At 40.4% G+C, this 21,011-nt stretch overlaps 1 protein-coding gene across 8 annotated transcripts in view; it reads left to right on the top strand.

Moving 5' to 3' along the window:
- The window catches only part of ZNF385B (zinc finger protein 385B), a 296,303-nt gene that overhangs the window by 233,838 nt on the left and 41,454 nt on the right, over window positions 1-21,011 (top strand). The window lies entirely within an intron of this gene.

The following is a 21,011-nucleotide window of genomic DNA, read 5'->3' as shown; positions in this document are numbered from 1 at the left end:
GAGGCTGAAGAGCAGCAGGTCCAGGGGGCTCTCCAGGTCCTGGGTTGCCAGCATGTCAGGGGTGAGGGCGGTGAGCATGAACTGATCCACCTCGGCCACCAGCAGCACCGCAAAGCCCCGGGAGGGGGCCGTGTTCTCCACGCCGCCCCGCAGTCGCACCGCCACCTGGAAGTACTCCCGCTCCACACCACCCAGCAGCTCCACCAGCATGGGGACAGAGTCGCGGCTGGCCCAGGGCTTGGCCGCCATGTGCTGGTAGCGGATCTCAAGTTTGTGTAGGGGGAGCCCAGTGCTGGGGCGGCAAGGAGTGTGGGGGGGGGGAGGGGAGAGAGAGAGCGCCTAGTGCTGGGGTGGCAGGGGACGTGGGGGGGGGGCAGTGGTGGGCGGGGGGAGGGGGGGGCAGCCAAATTTTTTTTTGCATGGGGCGACAAAAAACCTAGAGCCGGCCCTGGGTACTCGGCAGTTTATATGCTTAGACTTAGTTGCCTGACCATGACTGCCACCACCAGGGGAAATCTACCAAAAGAGCAGAAAGACCTGACTAGTAACTTGCTCCTTCTTTCTGTAGTTTGAGGCTAGATAGTGTTGTTTTTCGAAAGTCCCAGTTTTGGAAAGCATCCCTCTTCAGTACAACACTTAAGCACATGTGTAAGTGCTTTTCCTGAATCAGGGCCTAAGTACTTTGGGTTCAAGTGCACTGGTGAACTACAGAAAAGACCAGATCACAATCCAGTGTCCTACAGATTAATGATACTTTATTTGCCAACAAACTAATATCTAAGATTTCCAGAAAGCCTTTGACAAGGTCCCTCACCAAAGGCTTTTACGTAAATTAAGTTGTCATGGGATAGGAGGGAAGATCCTTTCATGGATTGAGAATTGGTTAAAAGACAGGGAACAAAGGGTAGGAATAAATGGTAAATTTTCAGAATGGAGAGGGGTAACTAGTGGTGTTCCCCCAGGATCAGTCCTAGGACCAATCCTATTCAACTTATTCATAAATGATCTGGAGAAAGGGGTAAAAAGTGAGGTGGAAAAGTTTGCAGATGATACTAAACTATTTAAGATAGTTAAGACCAAAAAGATCTCACAAAACTAAGTGATTGGGCAACAAAATGGCAAATGAAATTTAATATGGATAAATGTAAAGTAATGCACATTGGGAAAAATAAGCCCAACTATACATACAATGTGATGGGGGCTAATTTAGCTACAACTAATCAGGAAAAAGATATTGGAGTCATCGTGGATAGTTCTCTAAAGACGTCCACACAGTGTGCAGCAGCAGTCAAAAAAACAAACAATGTTAGGAATCATTAAAAAGGGAATAGAAAATAAGACAGAAAATATCTTATTGCCCTTATATAAATCTATGGTACGCCCACATCTTGAATACTGCGTACAGATGTGGTCGTCTCATCTCAAAAAAGATATACTGCATTAGAAAAGGTTCAGAGAAGGGCAACTAAAATGATTAGGGGGTTGGAACGGGTTCCATATGAGGAGAGATTAAAAAGGCTAGGACTTTTCAGCTTGGAAAAGAGGAGACTAAGGGGGGATATGATAGAGGTATACAAAATCATGAGAGATGTGGAAAAAGTGAATAAGGAAAAGTTATGTACTTGTTCCCACAATACAAGAACTAGGGGCCACCAAATGAAATTAATGGGCAGCAGGTTTAAAACAAAAGGAAATTCTTCACACAGTACACAGTCAACTTGTGGCACTCCTTGCCTGAGGACGTTGTGAAGGCTAGGACTAAAACAGGGTTTAAAAGAGAACTGGATAAATTCATGGAGGTTCAGTCCATTAATGGCTATTAGCCAGGATGGGTAAGGAATGGTGTCCCTAGCCTCTGTTTGTCAGAGGGTGGAGATGGACGGCAGGAGAGAGATCACTTGATCCTGTTAGGTTCACTCCCTCTGGGGCACCTGGCATTGGCCACTGTCAGTAGACAGGATACTAGGCTGGATGGACCTTTGGTCTGACCCAGTATGGCCATTCTTATGTTATAAGTGAACAGCACAAAGAATTCAAGAGAAATGGAGGCAGACAGACTTCCTCCAAGTGTATGTGTCCTTTATATTTTATATCTGTTTCCTTTTTAGAAGAAATCTCTTCCTCCTCCTGTGTTCCTGCATGCTTTACTGATAACCTCGCCTCAGATCCCTCCAATTATACCCTTCCAATAGTAAATATTTTCAGTTCAGATAAGTGGGGATTTTGACTTCCTGTTGTCCCTTTAGTCTGGTCAAGTTCTGTGAAGCTCTATCTGCTGCAATGCAATTCAGGTCAAAATGTGCTCTAAAAAAGCTCACTGAATGAATGCCTATGAGCAGATTAAGGTTTTCCCTGAGTAGTTAATGTCAAGAGAACTAATTTCCATGTGCAAGACTCTTAAGATATACCATATCCAATCATGAAGAATGGCTTTTAATGCTATTAAGTAATCATTAACACAAATGAAAACATCTCCGAGCAAGCATAACATTTATAAGAAGCAAGTGTGTGCTGACTCTAATGATACTGAAGTATTAAAATATTTGCTATTTTTATCTCCTTATAAGAAATACTTTTCAAAAGTTTTTGAAAGCTGCTCCCTAGAGCCCTATTTTTTTTCCATTCTACCCCTTTCTGGTACTGCTTTGGCCATGCTCTTCCCTGAATTACTGCTTCTCAGCTTTCTTACGGAGACCACAAGACTGCCCCCACAATTACATCTAGGAAAGTCTCCTGAGTCTGTTCAGTTTGGCCTTCTTTTCTTTGCTGGCAGAGGTTTGTAGCACTGCCATCCTGTGTCAATAGCTGGCCTCAGAATGGATTCATCAGATTATACTCTCCTCCTTTTTAAATGTAGTTCCCTTTTTTTCCCCCTCTGAAAGAGAATAGTTGTTCCATTACAGATCAATAGATTTTACTTTATTACCTTACACATGAAATAATACATTTCTCATACATGGCTATTTGCTGGACTAGATGTCACTTCTGGGTTAGACCTACTCATGCCACCTCAATGGGGGCACCGCAGCCTTTTTCTTCCTTTCACCTTTTGAATTCAGGCTCCCTCTGGTGGGCTGCTGTATCACTGCACTTTGAATAGTTTATTCAGACTGAGAGCAGTTTTGTTCTCCACAGCATATAGCAGTACAGTAGTAGCAACATTTCCTTTAATCAGTCTGCGGGGAACTTCTTATTTATTGGATTGTCAGTCATCAGAACCACACTTTTCACTGTTTTCCCTCAGCAGTGCACCAGAGTGGTCTATCCCATATTTCCAGTCTGCCTATACCAGCAGACCATTCCAAGAGTTGAAATCTGCAGGATAATAGCCTGCTTTTTTTTTCTCCTCTTAGGTTCCTCACTATGCATGCCAGAGCAGCCTACTCTAAGCTGCCACTTTACAGGGCCTGCCATTCATTCTGCGCACAGCAGTATAGCGGAAGCTAGCAGCAGAGAGTCTAGTAGGATTGGACCTAGTGCAATGCACAATCCATGTGACTGTAATCTGGCAGTAAGAGAAAGTGCCCATATGTGACAAAGCTACTGCAGCTGGGTCTATCTCTACACCGTTTTAGAGAAAGGGAAGGTTCTCAAACATCAGTACACCTGTCAGCTCTTTACTCCAACGATTTAAATCTCCACTTTGTCAGAAGACTTTCCACTGTCACTTCAAGGCAATCACAGAAGGGCTCAAAAGTGAATAGTTGTAAAAATGTCAGTTTTGCAACCCCTGTAAAGCCTTATGACTCCTGATGTATAGAATACCCGTGAACATTAGAGTCAAATCGGGACCTGGAGTATTACCACCACCTTCATTCCCTTGCAGTCTCTCCCATTTTGGGGAGAGGACAAATAAGGAGTTTCAGTAGTGTTGACTAAGCTGAGATTCCCTAAAGCATTTACCCCTACATTAGCTGACTGACTTACTGCTAAAAATGTTCATAAAAGGAGAACTTTCCACATAGCCCAGTGCCAGCCGCAATTCCTAATTAGCCAAACCCACTAAAAAGTAAACCTTCCTTGCTATTATATCAGGGTCTTGTTTTTCTTGAAGCTCAAATGGTAATTATCCCAGTTTTCTAGTTTTAATTCTTCTCTTTATTGTTCTCAAGTAGTTTGCCTCCCAGTGTTTGTGGTTCATGCTCATGTTGCTGTTCTGCTCATACAAGCCACGACCCCCAAACCCTTCAGTTCTTCGGCCTGTACAATTAGCTCTAAAGTTGGACACTCATAGTACCTCCAAAGCAGTTGACAATGATTAGAAGCCCTGCTTCACAAAATTCTCAAGGAATACCTTGACATTCCACACCAAGAGAGACAATTAGACCATGGTGGTATATGTGAATGGCCGAGGAGGAACAGAATACAAATCTGAACCACAGATCACTAAACTCCTTTCATTCCATGAGAAGCACACCTGTCTGTTACAGTGGCATCTTGCAGAACAAGACAAAACTTCAAAGCCAATATGCTCAATTGTCATTTGTTAGTAGAAAACAAGCAGAAGCTGAACAAGGACATCCTTCGCTCTGTGAAACAAGTGATTTCTCTCCCCCTCCCCTCCCGTATCTAGACTTATACTTTTCCAGTTGTTCTAAATTGTGGGTGAGTATTTTGGTCTCATCGATGGCATCTCTTGGCATGGAAGAGGGACACCTTTTCCTTCTAGTGGGCAGATGTATTCATGTATGTCCTTCCAATCTCCTTCTAATCACCAAATTTATTTGGAAAAATAAGACTAGATAAAGCATCAGTGACCCTGACTGTATTGGCCTCAGTCTAATCTTTGCAGATTTGATTTTACAGCACAGAACCTGAGAGTCTGAGCTTTCAACAACATGGATACTCCTGGGAACTGGCTAACTTTAATAGAAAGTCTCTGAAACATTCCATAATCACAGCATACAAGACTATTTGGAAGATTTGTTCACCAGGTATAGGGGTTTCAGTTTAAATCCACTCCGAACACATGGCATTGGGTCCTCCCATTTCTTGTGGGAGTGCTCCATAAGAGATTCCCAGTTACCTACAGATTCAGTCTTCTGCCCATGGATTTCTGGTGTCAGGCTTCTCTTGAGAGCTCCTATTTCTTCATAAATTGCATTGGCATAAGAAAGCTCCTTATCAATCCTCTAGTGGAGACCTCCCCATATTTTTTTTTCTTATAACAATTATGGAAAGTGGAAGAATAGGTGAAATATGAACATTGTCAATTAAAGAACCCTGTCTTTAGTTCTTCCATGAAAAGATGGTGCTTAGTCCTCATCTGGACTTTGTTCCAAGTGAAAAAGAACACAGTTCAAATTAATGTTTCATATTTTTGTCGTCAGTCCAAATATCAGAAAAATACCTTAATACTTACCATGTGAAATGGTCTTTAAAGTTCATCTTCATTGGACTAGAGTAGAGAAAGTTCTTCCTTCAGGGGGGAATCCTAAAAAAATGTATGAAGCACTTCAATTATGGCTCAGATCTAACATGGTAGCCATTAGATGCATCTAGTCAGACCCTTCCTAGGGTCATCAGATTACATTCAGTAAAAGTTCGCATTCAGACTGTTGGGCTGAGAAGCACAGAGCTTTGTACAATGAGGTTTATAATGCAGCCATGTCGGATTTACAATTCCTTCTCCAAAATCTACACAACTGGCATTCTTTCCTTGGCTGGCAAAGGTTTTGGTCATTCCAGCTTCCCTCGACTTAAACTATGCAAGCAAATAAAATGAAAATGACAAAAAATGATTACATTTTCTATTTCTGTTTCTCCTAAAAGAATTTCAGTAGTGTTCCAGTCGAAGTTTCTTCCCTGGATCTTAGTGCTATTTACCTTTCCATGAGTAATATTTAGACCAGTGGATACTCATGTATGAGAAAAATAAAAATTACACATAAGGTGTAACTAATTTTCTCTCTCCTATGAAGGGCACCCACTGCTCTGGACCAGTAGATCAGAATATTGCTGATTAAAATTCAATTGGTAGATGTCAAACCTTCCATTCAATTAATCATATATTCTGCAGTGGTTTCAGTAATGTTTTCTACCCGTTTACACAATTTCAGCTTTAAATGTAGTCTCCTGACATCAGCGTATGGCGTTGCAGCTGTCCAGCAAAGAGAGTCTGAAGTCAAAGGAGGAAGGATTTTAAAAAGTCTGAGCCATCTCCATTGTGGTGGAATGAGCATATTTAGTGCATGAATCATGTCCAAACCTGTGGATGCCCTTTATTATGAGAAATAAAAATTGCAGGTTAAAGACATTCATTTTCTCTTTCACTATATTTATCATGATTTTGAGAGATGCAGTTTCCTGACTGAAATATTCTACTGCGGCCAAGCTTCGGATTCTTTTATGTAGTTTAAAAAAGAAATGTTTAGGATAATGTCAAGAAAAGACGTATTTATGGACTTGAGACCCAGCTGGTTTTGTCTTGATTTTTTTTCTTTCTAACTTCTTGAAAAGAGACTGTTGGATCCTAACAAACATTTAGAGCAAACCTCTTCTTGTCAGTTACAGATTAGTCTGTCAGCGTGTGTGGAAAAATATACATCTTCAAGATAGCCTGTCCTCTTATCCTGAATCTGACTTACAAGAAGTCAGGCAAATTGAGCCTTAACATGATGCACACTCTTATGTTTGGCTTTTATTTGTTTTCTCTTTCAAAAACTCACTATCAAATGAAAATTTTAATAGAAAAAACTAAATATGTATTTTAATTAAAAACTATTACTTCAAGTATACCGGTTTTACCATGCCAATGGTGACAACTGGTGGTATAAGTAATAGAATCCATACTGCACAAAGTGGCAATTTTTCTGTAGAAGTCCCTGCTTCGCTATAGTAAATCCAAATTAATGCCACATGCCTTGTTCTGCTCAATCAAACCTGTTCACATTTGTTCCAAAAAAGTAATACTTGAATAGCAGATAGTAGATTTAGAGTTACATGCTACTTACAAGTCAGGTTATGGTGGAAAACTAATGAATATCACAGTTCTAATACCATCAGTTGTGCGTATAGACTCTGCAGGAACAATCGGGTAGTTAGACCTCTCTTGTGTATACAATATTAGGATTTCTGATATCAAACCATATGGTAAGTGGAAGCATCAGGTGAAAAGATAACTTATAAAGTAGTCAAATTGACAGAACCTTAATAATATTATGCATTCGCTCAGAGAAGTGGACAGCCAATCAAAGGTACCCAGTCCTAACTAGTTAGTAATAGAATGTCAGATACCCTTAAACATAGAGCAAAGTCAAAAGACAGATATTGCACTTACAGATTGATTTTATTAAATGCTGAACTGAAAGCATAAAAGACCACTTCACTTCTTTCAACACAGAGATGGTTTAAAAATTGATCTTTATGGTTAATTTTGACCATCATATGCCAAAGCCCATGAATTTCTATTAGAAGAGCATGAATTTCATGCACGTTCATTTAGATTTTAATAAGTCATCATTGTTGGCCATCTTTCAAATCTGAGAATAGGCAGATGTGTGAGTATATGCCTAAGGGCTCACAGGAAAAGTTCAAAGACTCCATGACACAGTGGAGAGAAAAATTACATTTCTGAATGAATCCTATTTAGATTCACAGAAGCCCACACAAGTGTCTGTGGGAAATCCAGAAGTGCGCCAGATACTGCGTATAGTCAGTGTATATGTAATAATAGTGAAATAATTGTATATAACATTCCCTTTGGTATTACTAAATGCTAATGTCTTATAATTGCACTAATTTACATTTTAATATAAGAACTTAAATGATGGAGATTGACATATTCTTCAATAACATTTCTAAATCGGAAAGAGATTGAGTTGATATAAAAATAACGAGGAGTCCTTGTGGCACCTTAGAGACTAACAAATTTATTTGGGCATAAACTTTCGTGGGCTATAACCCACTTCATCAGATGCATGGAGTGGAAAAGACAGTAAGCAGGAATAAATACACAGCACATGAAAAGATGGGAGTTGCCTTACTGGGGGGGGGGGGGTCAGTGCTAACGAGGCCAATTCAATTAGGGTGGATGTGGCTCATTCTCAACAGTTGACAAGAAAGGTTTCAGAGTAGCAGCCGTGTTAGTCTGTATCCGCAAAAAGAACAGGAGTACTTGTGGCACCTTAGAGACTAACAAATTTATTAGGGGTGAATATCAACAAAGGGAAAATTACTTTTTGTAGTGTTAATGAGGCCAATTCAATCAAAGTGGATGTGGCCCATTCGCAGCAGTTGATAAGAAGGTGTGAGTATCAACAGAGGGTGGTGTAGAAAATATAGAAGGCAGAGTTGAAATGTAAACAGCTGAACGCCATAGCTGATGTATCTCAACAAGGAAAATATATTGGAGAAGACACTGTGCATCACAATTCAATGTGATTGTGCTCAATTTTAAGTGCCAGCATAGCTTCCTTTGTCTTTCTCTCCATACTCTCAGCAGTTGGAAGGCAAAAAGCTACAATTTTATTTACACAACACAAAGATATGCAAATATACAAGCACCGATAATAAACAATTCCCAAATGAACTGTTACAAATTAACACTGGTCAGCAGAGCCGTCCCTTGGGTAGGGTGAATTGAGGCAACCGCTCCAGGCCCCGCACTTTCGGGGGGCCCGCGGGCCGGTACAATTGGTGGGTGCAGTCGGTTCCAGAAGAGACGAATCAGTCACTTCCACCCCAGGCCCCGCACTCTCTCTAGGGACAGCCCTGCTAGTCAGCTTGCCAGTGGGCAAAGCAATTCACTCTAGGAACAACATGTCTTTTCCATCTGAATAGTACCAAATTCATTCATAGTTTTGTCATTTCATATTTTATATGCAGTGATGAGTGCATATTACAAAGATATGCTCACACATTAGTAAAGTTGCACTGTTTAATTTTTTTTAAAGAAATCTCAAGGTGCAAAAATTAATGTTTCCACAAAAATGTTAACTCAGTCACATTGCCCAATGGGTCTGTTTCACCATGTGTTAGTCCAGGTTACACTCAGGGCCAGCTCTAGGATTTTTGCCGCCCCAAGTAAAAACAATTTTGGCCATCCCCCCCCCCCCCCCCCCCTGTTTTTTTCTTACCCCACCCCCGGCCCCTTCCTCAAATCCCCAGCCCTGCCTCCTCCCCCCAGGCCCTCAAGCCTAGGAGGGAGGGAGGGAGAGGGAGAAGCAGCGCATGCGCCACGGCCACTCGGGGTCTCCCCCTCACTCCCAGGCTCTCAAACCTGGGAGGGAGGGGGAGATCCCAAGTGGCCGCGGCGCGCGAATCAGCTGTTTCGCGTGCCGCGGCTCTTCGGGATCTCCCCCTCCCTCCCAGGTTTGAGAGCCTGGGAGGAAGGGTGAGCAGCCGCGCGTGAGCGGCAGCAGCGGAGGTGAGTTAGGGTGGCCGGGGCACATTTTTAGGGGCGGCATGGCCTGTGCCAGAATGCCGCCCCTAAAAATATGCCGCCCTAAGCACTAGCTTGTTTTGCTGGTGCCTAGAGCTGGCCCTGGTTACACTGACAGCTCTCCACAGAGCTACACTAACATAAAACATGAGAGAATCAGGTCCTTTCTGTGTATTTTTGGTAGATATTTTAAAACATACAAAGTAATCTATTAAGTTACGCATTGAGAGATTGATTTTCAGAAGTGCTGCACACTCAGCTGCGCACTATAGTTGCTCAGCATCTGTAAAATAAAACCAGACCTCTAGCAAATAAAATAGAAGGATAAAATGTTATGTATGTTCAGTATGACCAAGTTAATGTTGCTAAAAGAATCTTATCTTTCAAATTTCTTGACTTGAAGTTTAACTGTGCAGTGCTAATGTCAAAATAACATTAGTTTCCTTAGCTCTGATAACTGACAGCAGAGCTCAAATAACCTAATGAAAGCGCTTTAAGTGAGACCTGGTTCAAAGCACCTTCTGTCTACACACAAGTCACACTAACCCAGGGCTTAAACCCCAGGTCCCCTGGGGATAGAGGGTCTGAGTCTGCATCAAGCCTGCACCCAGAGTTCAAGCCCTATCACTTTGCGGTGTAGACACAAGCCCACAGGACTAGTGCTCTGGGAATCCACCAAAAATTTTCCACAATCCCATGGCTCGACTTTGTGTATTCTGGACAGTCAAGTTTTCCCACACTGCACCGTTAACAAAGGGCTAGAGTGGCCATATTTGGGGAGGGTGCTAGGAAGTCTGGGGCACAGGTGGTTGGACTCAAGCCCACATAATGCAGTGTAGATGCTGGAGCCCCAGATTGGGACCTATGATTCCACAATTCCTAATCTGGGATTGCAAATGAGTGTGGATGCTCCTAAATTAACAAACCCAGGGTCTGCTAACTCAAGTTCTACTAACCCACAGCTTACATTGCAGTGTAGATAAACCCTCCCCCCGCATGAGGTCCCGGAGCCCAGGATCCAGCCTGTGCCCGAACATCTACCCCACCGTTTTATAGCCCCACAGCCTGGGCCCTGCAAGCCCGAGTCAGCTGACACAGGCCAGCCATGGGTGTTTAATTGTGATGTATACATACCCTTAGAGTCCTGGGTGAGATTGTACTCAGGGTGGCTAGCCTGTTCTGCCCACCCACACCACCACAGCTACACTTCTATTTTTAGCATGCTAGTTTGATCAAAGTAACTGTGTGGATATACAAACAAGGTAGAAATTACACTTCCAGCTCAAAGTGTAGATTTATTCTTAGTTTGAGCTACCTTCACAGGTGGACACAGAAAGTAAACTAGCTGACTAGGGGATAGGAAGGCACAGGTTAGAACAGCCAGAAAAAGACCATTTTCTGCTTCTTAAGCTGTTTTGGACCTCATTCCTGCACACGCTCACAGATGTGATTATTTTCACTACTTTCCTGTCACTGGTAGCAAAGTTTAGCATGGGCACAAGTGTTTGCAGGACTCGGGGCTCATCTAGCTGTGCATACATGCACAGTATGATCCCTGACTCACTAAATTATAAATCCCAGAACTTTCTGTGGAATGCTCAAGAGAAAATATGCTGAGGTGGAGTGCAATCAAATGACCCTTTTAACTTCTTGTAGTTAACCACTGGTGTTCTCAGGCTTTTAGTCACCATGTATCTTGTAGCTAAATGGAAATCTTAGCACATGATTCTGTATGTGTGGTTAGCCCTTATCTGGATGTTTCTGCAGGCAAGAAATCTGCTCTGAATGCTGTTAGTGCTCTTTGCAGGCCCCTCAAATTCATCCTGCTTTATACTTTTGCCACATTTTGATTTGACCTCTTGTTGAAGTGCATTGCAATGAGCTGTAAACCGGCTCAGTTAGAGTACCAATGCCAAAATGTCTAGTGCCTTGGCACCTGCTTTAGTCTGACAGTGTGGGGCTTTATACTGATGGTGGTGGTTGTGATCATTCATCAAACAGGGAAAGAGTGATGGTCTAACAGTATAATTGCATCAGTTAATGTTTAGCTGAATGTCAACTTTATTGCAGTGCCTATCACTGTGTCATGAATCTCAGCCATTCCATAGACATACAGGGTAGTATATAATATGTCCAGATATCTGGAAAATGAACAAATTCAGCCTATTTTCCCCTGTGACAGTAGCTAGCATGGAAGAGGCTAAAGTCCAATGGGCAACTAATTATCTTTGCTTTTTTTAAAGGGTGGATTTTGATGCTATTAAAGAGGAAGAATTGACAGGATTTAGTGAGAAGACTGCATATGGGGGTAAAAGGAGAGAGAAGAATGGAAGATGACACCAAGATTATGAGCCTGGGAGACAGGAAGGTCAGTAGAGTTGTCAATGGTGACAGAAAAGGGAGGTGGTGGAGAGGGACTAGAGGGAAAATAAGAAATTCAGTTTAGGAGAGTCTGCATCTGAGATGGTGGTGAGGCAACCTAGAGATACATTAGAGATACAGTTGATGCTACACTGGACATAGATGGAGGTTTCAGAGAAGGGGAGCGAGATCTGAGAATCATGTGGATGGAGGTGGCAGCTGATGAGATGGTTGAGCACATGGAGTAGGTAAGATTTCCAAGGGAAAATACAGAGAGAGAAAGTAGGGGGTGAGGTATGGGGACAGATATGGGAAGAGAAAGATGAGGAGCCACTGAAAGAGATGTTGGATGATTGAGCTGCAAGGTAGGAAAAGAACCAACAGTCATGGGAAATAAGAGAGGAGAGGAATCGGAGAATGAAAGATGATGAATAGTGGAAACTTGTAGAGACATCAAGAACAATAAGAATAGAGAAGCATCCCTTTATAGCTAGGAAGAGATTATTACTGACAGTGGTCAGTTTTGGTGGATGGCCATCCACACACTGCTAGATTTATCAGAAGCATTTAACACAGGTGATCACAAGGCATTACTAAATCAACCTAACAGAGGTGGATTGACTTGCATTGTGCTGACTCCAATCCTTTCTCTTGGATTAATCTCAGGTATGTAACGGATAGCTACTCCTCTGCCTTAAATGCCTTACCTGTGGGGTCACACAATGCTCAATCCTATTCCCCACTTTTAGGCTATATTTTGAATAGGATAGAACTCGACAAGTAAATGGTCTGTGGCAGTTAATAGGAACTGGGCATTCAAATCTCCTTGGTGGCTTTGAAAATCCAACCCTAAATCTCTTGAGATTGTAGGATGCCATGGATTTAATACCAGAAATATGTAGCTTATGCCCACTTCTGCATTTCTTTCACTGAGCACCAAGTCTCCCAACTCTTCAGGTATCTGAACAATATTAGTATGGGTGAAAGGACATGGCTGAAAGTTATTTTAGCCAATATAAAGTTTATGCAATCTGTAAAATGAAATGTTCTGAGAACATTTCTCGGTGCTTTGAGGGCATCAACCCTCTGATCATCAAGGTGATATATGCGGTCTGTGATTGGTGCTCAGCCTCAGTGAGGGGCTGAGAATGAAAGTCTCATGGGTCAAAAATACCTTCCTGTCTGATCTTGACCTCAATATCCTGATGCATGATTTTATCATTTCCAGGCTCAGCTTCTGCAACATGCAGTGGCTGGGACTGAAAGTGAATAACTCAAAGAAACTCCAGGTGGAACAAAATGCAGCAGCCCTTTTTATAATGACCCTGGGGCATCATAACCCATCACTTAGTGTTCCCCACACTACAGTATCCTTGTTGTGAAATTCTGGATCCCATATAAAGCCCTGCTCTTAGTTATTCAAACCCTAAATGGATTGAGTGCCAAATATCTTTGAGAGCACCATTTTCTCTGTGACCAAAGCCAATCTGGAGAGCTGCATTCCTCAGGAACTCTTGTTGGCAGTGCCTAGTGTGGAACATGTACATGAAGGGGATCAAGCCATCTCTGCAGCTATGGGATTTGCTTCTACAGAATATTAGAATAACCACAGACCTCTTCATCATCAAATCAAAATGTAAACTTATCTGTTAATCGAGCTTATTCTTCCCACATTAACTTCGGCAAGATAGCAAACAATACATTACTAAGTTAAGCCTTCCAAATGGACATTATCTCAGCAATGAAAGGCCAATGGGAAAATGGTGTGGAGACTCCACACTGGGGCACATAGCACAATGGCCTCCTCAGAAAAATGAAATTGTAAATTTAAAGTAAAATGCATTTACTGTTCTCTGAGTTTAATGCACAATTCTCAGCTTCTCACAGAAAAACAGTTTTTACAAATAAGGAATGCACGTGGAACAGCTGCTATAGTGCCCCAGCCTGTATTGTGCATGCTCCAGTAGAGGTGGCCAAAGCAAGCAGTGGGATTGCATTGGGAGACCTGAAAGCCAGAAATGAGAACCCACCTAAAATTGAGATAGAGCCAGCATGTGAGTGTTTTGAAAGTGCTTTTTTTCCTCTCTCAAAATTCTAATAGTGCTCTCATATTATGGCATGCCCGGATGGATGGATAGGCTTTCATAAAAAATGCTTTGATATTTAGTATATATTGTCTGGTTTGTTGTTATTAATCAGTTGCATTACAGTAGCTCTCAGTCAAGCCCTCAGCCTGCTCAAATTGGCTGGATCCTCTGTGTCATCCAGCAGAGGGCCAAGTAGCAATGGGGAAAGGGAGAAAAAAATCACAACTTCCTATCCCACCCGGGCTCGCTTTCTGTCTGCTCTTGGCTGATTCTTCTTCTTTATTCTGGCCACCAGACCAGTCTACGGCTTCTCCCACCAGCTGCCAGGTGGCACTAGTCCCCATACCAGCTGTAGAACCTTAGCCAGATTGTCCCTGAGACAGCTATGCTATTAGAAGTGTCTGAAAATTCAACATGCAGCCACAACAGAAGAGAAAGTCACAGCTGCAAAGGCATCTGTTTGGCTTCTGCAAAGCATCATGCTTCTTTTTCTTCTTACATAAGGGTCTTCGGTTTATGGTCAAATAATTTTTCTGCTCTCTTGTCCTCTTCACTTTGTGTTGATTCTTCACTGGAAGTGTTGGAGCCGGGGCACTGTGAAAGCACTGAGTGCAAGATCTATTCCCTTACATTGCCTCGGTCAATTCTCCTTCCTCCCCGTGCCCCACTAGCCCCCCCCCCCCCCAACAAACAGGCTCACGAGTCCATTCTTTATGTACATGTGTCCAATCATCTTCCTTTTAAAATCTGAACATTACCAGTTATTGATCACCTATAAAGCAAAGATGTGTGTGTTTGCTTCCTCCCCACACACATACACCATCTCTTGGGGCAAGGTCTTTGGCTGCTCAACAAGCGCTAGCTCCAGTTTAAGTCTTTAGAGAGAGTGATAATTTCACAATTAAAAGCTAACTTGATTTCTGTGAAATATGGCAGTATAATGAGTATCAAGGTAGCTCAGTAGCATTTTGTGGTGTCAACTAAGAGGGACTCGATTCAGGAAAGAAAACAAATTTTACAAGCAACTCAGAGAAGGCAGATTTTATTGCAGGGCGACAAATCCAGGCCCTCAGAGATGCTGAAGGCCACATTAGAATTGAATTCAGTAATAGCGGATTAATTAAAAAGATACCATGATGATAATTGTTTTGTTTTTTAAGTATAAGTAGCCAAAAGGCAAGTTTTTGAAGTTTAAATAAAGGTTACTGGATAAATTGTAACTTGGTAAGTTTGAATGATGAGCTGGTGCTGTCAAAAAAAATAACACAAGAGAATCAATAACATCAAATAGAAATCTACAAAACTATAGCCTGCTTTTGTCAAACATTTTACATTTTCCATATAAATAAGACTATTTATATTGATTCTTTGGGTTTCGAGGCAGTGAAGCAGATAGGAGGTAATTAAAAGCATAAATCTCAGGAGCTTTGTGAAGGTAATTCTCAGCTTTGTAGACAGAGCTGACAAAATGATGAACATTTTTAGCTTCAACATGACAGAAATATTGCGTGATTACAGGGTGCAGGGACATAATGTGCTGAAAGTTCTGTTCAATAGCAGCTATTGAATAAAGCTTCTAACGAAGTTCAGTCGGATTTTTAAAACGTAGCACTTACTTATTAAGGGTCTGATTTGCACTGTTTCTCTCTGTTCTTTCCATGTTCTTTTCAATAATACCCTATTTTAAGTTAATATTTGGGGGAACCAGGCTTTAAATAGAATTACTTTATTTTCCAACAATTAACATTGTGAAATCAGAATTTAAACAATATTTAATGTATAGCTGCATTGTAACTTAAGTTACACTTTAACTTTGAATTTTTCCTCAACTCAGCCTTTAAGTAATTTCAGGGAAATTACTTAATCTGGAAGATTCTTTTTAAATTCTGTTTTACTGTTTGACAAACAAATTTAGTGGAGATTATATAGAAAATAGTTTTATTCTGAAATCTCCAATAATATATGAACACTCAAATGTACATGCTGTTATAAAGTGATAGTTTTTATATTTTACCAAACATTCTATGTAATCAAATATTTGGTGGGCAATTTACTATTTTATGGAAGCAAGTTTGATAGCTCATGATGTGGAGTGAATTAAAATGTGAATTCATGTGGGATGTTAACGCTTCACTACAACTCTCAGCCTGTAAAATTAAGCATGTGTGTAAGTGTGTGACTAGTCTCAATGACTTCAATGGGACTACTTGCATGTTTGAAGTTAAGCACATGAGTAAGCAGTTGCAGGATCAGAACCTAGAAAAACTTAATCCAATCTTGATACATAAATGTGATTACATGGGCTTTAAAGGCATTGCACTCACACCAGGGCAGTGTTTGGCCTGAAATATCTGCACATTTTGCTGTCATGATGCAAAAAAAAAAATAGGATTTAACAATCTATGTTTCTGTAATACTGGGTTTCCTGCTTTATGTAAAAAAGCAAGATGGGTGTCCATGTGTGAAGGGGTTCTACTCACGGCAGGTTCGCCTCCTTGTAGCTGGGTCTGGAAATTGGCTTTTGCTCTATCCGGTACACCCTTCCATCGGTTGCTCGCATTATGTCCCCCTCTCCCCCCCCCCCCCCATGACTTGGCACACTCCCATTTTGTGACTCAACTCTCTGGCCAGGTTATTATATAGTCATCCTCCTTTTGGGGTAATAACATCCTGTCTCTCACATGTCCAGACTCTCTCATACCGTCTTCCATTCCAAGTCTCCAGGTCCTGTGCCACTTTCTAGTGATGGGTAGAGGAACCCAGGCCTGCCCACTGTTCTGGGTTCCAGCCCAGGGACCCTATGATTAGCAACCTACGTCTGCTCCGATCTAAAATCCTGTTGTTGTTTCCCTGGGCTCCTTCCTACCTCACATCTTTATCTCCTTGCCTATCTCTGGGTTTACTGCTGGAGAGTCCTCTGCTTTCCATGGTTACTTCATCCCTCTCAGCCTCTTGCCAGACCCTCTCTAGTACAGGGCAGGACCCCAGTGCTTTCTCTTCCCCTGGATTTCCTCTTTGTCCTTGGCCAAATCCCTTTCACTCCAGGAAATGGCAGCAGACCTCCTTCGCACAGCCCCTTCCTGCTTTCATTTCCTGGCCTTACACTCCAATCCCAGTTCCTCACCGAGCTGGGCTTTGTCTGCAATTAGGCCTTATCAATCCCTGACTTCCTTCCAGGTGCAGCATATAAGGTAAATTGGCCCCTTTGGGCCCACATTAATTTGCTTAGTGCTCATGTGGGTTGGATACCCCATGACACTGTGTGAGAACATTTGCAATCTTTACGTGCTTCTATGTGTGTATCCAGTATAAATGACTTCAACAATTATAAGTCAGAACAATTAAAAGCTCACAAAGAAGGTGCCAATTTCTTTGGTGGGCCACAATCCATCTCTCTTGTGGTTAAAGCACAAACCCTGGAGTCAGAAGATCTGAATTCTCTCCCCAGTCACTCCAGGTTGAGTTTGGGAGGTGCTGAGAACCCACTGCTCCCATTGATTTAAACTGACATTGTGAGTGCTCAGCACTTCTGAAAATCATGCCCTTAATTTGCTTAGTTTCACACTTAAAATGAGAATTATAACTACATAATTGTTAGGGGTTTTCTGAGGCTTTATTTATTAATTCTCAGACAAAAACTACATCAAGGTGGAATAAGGCGTGAGAGTATGTCTCAATAATTAGGGGTAAAAAAATTACAGGGATACTGTAATTATTCCAAAACCAAGTACTGTGAACCCAGGAAATTTCAGCATTAAGGTTATACTTATAGGAAATCCAAACAAGTTAAAGTATTGAAATATTCACTGAAGGTATCAGAGCAACCTTAACTGTACTCTGCAGTGATACCATGCAATTACTATAAAACTATGATTAAGGCATTTCAGCGTTTACATTATATGTTGACATGGCTTTTTAAGACATACAAGGTTTTGTTCACCCTTATGGTGACACTATAGGGCAGAGTTAAGGTTGTTTGGGTTTTTAATTGTGCCTTCAAGTTTCTAATCAGGAACTGACCCAGAACATCCAAAATCAGCTTAGAGTGTTGAATTGCTAGGGGACTTCCACTTAAATTGAACCTGATGAAGCAGAGCAATACATGCTCCTGCAGAAACAAGAACCTTCAGTTTAGGGAAATTTTGCTGCAGGTTGTCATTGAAAAGAACGGGAAGGCTAGCATGTCATTTATTTAGACTACATGTGACTGGCTGACAATACTGAGATAAATTCATTTAATTACTCTTTCATATATCAATGAGAGAGTCTCAAACTCATTTACCTGTAAACTGTGAAATGAATAGCTGACTATTTAAAATTTATTGTCAGACTTCAGTCATGACATAGTTTCCCATAAGTTATCCTTTGTTCTACAGTCTTACTTGGATTTAAAATGTTTCTTTAAGGTTATGCCATTACAAAGGAATATCTGTGATGTATCCTTATTATTTTAACAAATAAATTAAAATGAAAAAGTTGTAGGTAAAGCAAAATATTTTACAATTAATAGGGTTACAATATAATATAAGATAGCATTCATGCTGTCATGGAAAGAATGTGTACATGTATTCCTTGTATAAAACAGGAAGATTTGTAGTACAGATGATATATTGGATGCAAGCCGGCATGCAAACCAGTAGATTACATTCCACAATTTTAACATCCTGGTGTTTACATTTCAAACTGGATGTCTTCATAACTGGGAAATGAATATGTTAATTCTCAATTAACAATCAACTTCAGGTTTTAAATAAAAACTTAACATCTGGGAGTGTGTGTTTCTCCATGGGAAATGTTTTCAAAAGAAATAGCCTATCATAAACTGTTCATTAAAATCCAGTATACTTATAGATTCGAAGGCTGATTGATTTTTATTGTTGTTGTATTATAAAGCTTTCATTGCTTGCTTTGTCTTTTACTTACTATTCAGAGATGTTGAATGGCACTAAAAGGCCAGATTCATCAAAAGGATAATGAGCAGATACTTTATGGGGCACAGATTTGAAGAACAGTGGGGTATGTCTGGCATGCTTATTGGCATTTCAGTACCCGGAACATTCTTGGCTATTTCATAGCAATGTTGGTGTCTGAAGAGACAAACAAATTTTTCACAAGTCCAAATCCTATAAAGACTTACACGCGCACTTAACTTTATGCACTGAATCCCATGGAATTCAATGTGGCTTGCAGTGTGTAAAGTTAAGCACATATGTAAGTCTCTGAAGGATCTGGCCCAAGTCTGTAAGTGTTTCCAGTTCTTTTTGGCAATCTATGAAAGGTTTTCCCCATTGTTAGCCTCCAAATCTATTTTGTTTTAAAGTTGTTCATGTTCATTAAACTTTTAAATCACTAATTATTGTTTTTCTATCTTTTATAGAGAAACATTGAACTTCTAAATTAAACAAATGTGAATTAGATGTTGGCAATAGAACAAGTCAGGAACTGGATTTCCTATTTCACAGGGAATTTTGCTGTTTAGATTCCCCCCCCCCCCCCCCATTCAGAAACAGATTGAAAACCAAACAAATCAAAATCCCACAAAACAAAATTTAAAACAATCATTTCAGGTCAATCAAAACTTTTCATTTTGATAAAATGAAAATATTTTGTTCCAATTTCCACATTTTAAAACTTTAAAAATGTTTTTATATAAAACAATTAATTTCATTTGAAAAGTCATTTTGAAATGAGAAATCAAAATGTTTCATTCAAAATTTATTAAAATGGGACATTTTGCTATTATTCAAACACTGTTTTGTTTTTTCACAAGATTTCATTGAAATTGGCACATATTGAAACCTTTTCATTTTGATGAAAATATTTGTCCAAAAAAGTTTCAGTGGAAAATGTTCTCATCAGCTCTGTTTATAGTATGTTTTATATCGAGTGCATTTTTATAGAAATATAGAATATAGGGCTGGCCTTCTGAAGACAGTTGGCCAAAATTTTCAAACTTGGGTGCATAAAGTTAGGCATCTAACTTGTTTGGGAACCTAATTATTTACCATGATTTTCATAGGTGCTGAGCAACCACAGCTGCCTTTGATTTCAATGGAAAAGGTCGAGTATTAAGTCATTGTCTTTGAACTATTTAGTTCCACTCTCTGGAATTGTAACAAATAAGAACAACACTAATTCAGATTCTTCAGAATAAAAAAAAAAGATGAGCAGCAAGTCAAGCATTTTCTTGAAGTCAGTTAGCCTGCTGAACAGGCAGCTTGAACTTCAAGATATGATATTCATATACTTGTAAGCCCCGTTCCTATATTTTAAAGTGGCTGGTTCTAGATGACTGGAAACAGTAATTTTCTCATTCAAACTGGTACCATTTCAGCCCCCCAGCACACTGCTTTTAAGTAGCATTATCCAATCAGACTGTATTTCCTCTTTCTAGGAATACGAAAGGTCCTATCCATTAGCTAACTACTAAAATCTGAGTTAGGCTTTTGAAATATTTTCTCTTATCCTACTATACTAGGTACAACATTCTGCTTTTTAAATGAACATTAAAAAGTGCTTATGTAAACCAATGTAAACTTGCCACTTTTAACCACATTTTACAATTGCATTTAAAACTATATTTTTATCTTCCTAAAATCAGATAATTTCTCCTCCTAAGATGTTTACTGTTGCATTCATGGGACCAAAATCTGCCCTCAATCATACGCATAGCTGTCATTGACTTTAACGAGAGCTGCCTGAATACATTCGAGCAGAATCTGGAACATAGGAATTAAGTATATAAAATACTCTACTTATAGATGAGGGAGTAGAACCTTCTCTATACTTTTCCTTTTTGAGAAGGGATTTTAAAGTATGAGGTATATTTATAGCTTGATGTATAGCATTGGATAATGACTTTTGGCACGTTGTTTTCTGGGTTTCATTCGGAGAGTGAAGTAACCTATCTATTAAGCATCTTTTCAACATTGCTGTATATTTTGAGTTTATCATTTACTTACCAAGCTCTCCCTACCAGTATATAGCCCAGTATTGCAGTCCTTACACAATTTCCACTGGAGTCAATGGATATTTTGCATGAGTAAGAAAAGCAATATCAGGTCTCAAATTTAAAGTGCAGGACAAGATGTTTTATTAACAATAACTGTGACAAATATTGATCTCACTTTATAGTACACAATGCGGTGTCTAGTGTATTTGTAGTTTTCAGGTGAAACTTT

This window comes from Chrysemys picta, chromosome 11, assembly GCF_011386835.1.
Source record: "Chrysemys picta bellii isolate R12L10 chromosome 11, ASM1138683v2, whole genome shotgun sequence".
In the NCBI taxonomy this organism is placed as follows: domain Eukaryota; kingdom Metazoa; phylum Chordata; order Testudines; family Emydidae; genus Chrysemys; species Chrysemys picta.
The sequence above is the reverse complement of the archived record's forward strand: the minus strand, read 5'-3'. Positions and strand labels throughout refer to the sequence as shown.